Source organism: Ostrea edulis, chromosome 2, assembly GCF_947568905.1.
Source record: "Ostrea edulis chromosome 2, xbOstEdul1.1, whole genome shotgun sequence".
Classification (NCBI taxonomy): domain Eukaryota; kingdom Metazoa; phylum Mollusca; class Bivalvia; order Ostreida; family Ostreidae; genus Ostrea; species Ostrea edulis.
In genome coordinates, this window is record NC_079165.1 from 63,875,369 (window position 1) to 63,879,033 (window position 3,665).

Consider the following 3,665-nt stretch of genomic DNA (forward strand, 5'->3'; position numbering starts at 1 on the left):
TATATATATATATATATATACTCGAAAATCCAACGTAAAGTCGACACTCGATTTTCACCACACTAATGTCGACACGATACATTTTAGGCATTTTCCAGTAAATACAAGTTAAAATAGTATGAGAAATGATTTGATTGATGTTTATTAGCGTAAATAAAGACATATCTTTTACACAAAATATGATAGCAGATATAATTAAGAAATTTGGAGGGTCGTGTCGACTTTATCCTCTTATATAGTGTCGACTTTATCCTTTTTGATGCCAAAGTCGACATCAAAAATGTATATATTTTATAAAGGGAAATTACTTTTCAAGTCTTATTTGACTATTTGCTAAAATATGTAGGTCAGTGCATTATTTGTGTGAATAACAGTCGTTTTATATTTGGGAAACAAATAAGAATCCTAATACCCTTTATTCTGAATTTAAAAAATAGTTATAGATCTTGATTTGCATTTTACTCAAATATTCACGGTGATCTAAATATAGATATAGAGTTGTCTCGCATCTGTGGAAATCCCCGACGTACTTTCGTTTTGGAGTATATATATAGATATCAAATCAACATGCAAGAATCGGTGTGTAGACTATTCTGTTCTAAATAATCGTGACGATAATTCATCAATTACTTGTTTTGCTCATTTGTTGATTTCATAGTCGTTTTTTTTTACAACGCTAACGATCCTATTCAGTTTCAAAATACCCAAATATTATGTATATCGATCAATGTTATTATTTTACAGTACAATGTATACGCTATCCAAAAACCTAGAGTTCTTGTGATCATTATGAATACATATGTAGAAAAGATGTCAGTACCGAAGAAGAATATTCTCCATCAATAAGTAGCATAGACTTATCGTACGAATTCATACATGTCAATAATGACTCTAGCGCCAACAGCACTCTTGAAATCGAGATTTATGGTTTGCCCTAGATATTTTTGTATGTATATTTGTGCGTGTGTATACAGTACATGTTTATACCGAATATCGTTTTATTGTTGTATTCTTTCAACTGTTGATAAGATATATTTGTAGACTTTTGTATAAAAAACCTAAATTTTGAAATTCTAATTTTCTTAAAGTCTGAAACGGTTTGATGATTTTTAAATGCGTTCAATTCAAGGATATAAAGTACACAAAACCATAATGTGTAAATTAAACTGAGGACGTATTTAGTACCCTACGTCAATCTGCAAAATAAATCTATAGATAAAAAAACCCACCTTAGAATTGAAAAAAAAAATCAAATGAATAAATAAATAGATAAATAAAGAGTTGTCATTTACATGTACTTGAATAAAATCATTACATAGTTCATGGTCTCAAGACAGGAGCGGAGAATTCTTCTCAAAACAGATGGGGGTTAGAAATTTATGTTTTAAAGGCGATCTGTGTTTATTGGAGCTGTGAATATGAGCGGCGAATATCCGTTTATCTTTGCCAGAAGTGGTGATTCAGCATACCTACATGTATACAGATATCTACTCAAGCACAGAGTTGTGTTTGTGGAGGGTTCGATACCTGTATATCTGACATTAAGCAGTTTCAGTTTCTTTATTTCCGTGAGCCATATGGCTCATTGAATTCACATACACATACATATACAGGCCCGTACCGAGGGGGGGGGGGTGCGGGGGTGCAAACGCACCCCCTGTGAAAACCATTAAGCACTATTAAAGTCGGCTGTGTAAATCATCAAGCACTATTAAAGTCAAATATTTTCTAAAATCCTTAGCTTTTACTTTCACAGTAAGGAATATCACGAAATAAATTCAATACATATTGCCTATGCGATGACCAATTTTAGTATGTTTCCCCTTTCATATTTATGAGTATTAAATAAGTAAATAAAAAGCAAAAATTGCATCCAGGATAGAGCATTTTTACCCTGATTTTACTCTATTTCGCTTCTGCTTCCGGGGGGCTTCGCCCCCCAGGATCCCCCACCGGGCTTCGCCCTGGACCCGCTTGGGGGCCTTAAGCGGCCCCAAACCGCTCGCCGTAAATTTATGCACCCCCCATTGAAAAAGTCTGGGTACGGGCCTGATATATATATATACACACAGGCAGTACAGTAGATATAAAGATATAATACATACAGGAACAGTATATGGAGAGTGCAGAAACTTACATAACGTTATACACTTAATGTTATTGGATAAATTTAAGTTATATATAAACATAGTCTATATATATATTACAGGTATTCATAGAAGTCCTCACAATAACTGTGACTTAACATCTACCCCACAAACAAGTTAACCCTTTTCCACGTACTCCACGTATGCATATTTTTCTTAGACCTTGTATGGAAAGCAGTTGATAAAATCTGCCAACATCACAAACACTCAATTATTTTTTTTTTTCAAAATAGATTTAGTATACTCTACCATCTCATCTTTTTCGTCAGAATCAAGTCGGTTTCGGAAATTGCCATGACGTGAAGAAGTGATCTAATTCGTAGTTGTATATTTCTGAGTCGTCGTAAAATAGGAATAAAGTACATGTACTTGTTTACATGGGAACATGAAGGATAACTTCCTCTGTCTCAAAATGTTCATTGAATATAAAAACTTAACGCCTCGACTTTTTTATTTCAAAGCAACATTTCCCGACCTCTGAGGTTATCATACAAAATCCACGAAAACGCGTGCTTTATTTAATTATACATTTATCGGAAATATAATTTCAATTCATGAGCATATGAATTAACTCGTGATTATGTTAAAATTACTTTACTTTAAATATTATTTGTACTTGTCTTGAATGATTTTACACTTAATTTTCAATTATAGGGGTAGTGGTTAATATGCATTAATTTGACTATTCATTTCAAATTCACTTTCATACTGTAGCAACAGCAAAGATTATGTCTGCCAAAAGTGCCAATAGTTCCATTTTAACGGGATTCAGCAACTAGAAGAATGCCACTCCAAAGATCTGAAAACGCTAAGATATCAATTGTGATTATGGAAATCCCTCTAGAAACCAAGAACATTCATTTGGTAAATATGTTCAGCCGCTGAACCACATTGCTGATTCTGCACACTAACAGGGAGGCTACAGATGTGTTGAACCTTTCTGCTATCGTCAGTCAGGAGTCAAACAAATTCAACGACTAAAACAATAAACTCCTTAAATTTTGGAACTGATGATAATTGCTATACATGTTAATGTCTACCAAATTAAATCATATCAAAACTATTTGTGCTACTTTGCTACAATGTGTGTGTATTGTGAGAGGGATGCACAAAATGTGTCTGTAAATTTTGAGAGTGATGCACTGATTGTATGGGTATATTGTGAATGTGATACACTGAGTGTGTCTGTGTGTGTACATTGTTAAAATTCTTCACATCACTCTCCTTACATCATTCTCTCTATATATACACACTCAAAAACATACCATCTCACTTGGATCACCTCGGCCAACATATACAGTGACGTCAGTCTTTTCCATGATATAACACTGCCAATGTTTGTAACTGTTTTTCTTTGAGAATTATGGGGTTTTGTTTCTCTAAGTCAAACTCGATAAATACATTTTAAAAACACTACTTTCTAAAGGCGACAATTTTTCTGGGAGGGTAAATAGATGGCCCCATTACAAATGTTAGGTATAGCTATATATCAATTCACGTCATACATCCGAGGTTAGA

At 33.6% G+C, this 3,665-nt stretch overlaps 1 long non-coding RNA gene across 1 annotated transcript; it reads left to right on the top strand.

Moving 5' to 3' along the window:
* Nucleotides 1–3,210, top strand: LOC125661777 (uncharacterized). The gene is made up of 2 exons (XR_007365094.2): nt 1–579; nt 2,862–3,210. It is a non-coding gene; the product is annotated as an uncharacterized LOC125661777 (long non-coding RNA).
* Nucleotides 3,211–3,665: the final 455 nt, after the last annotated feature.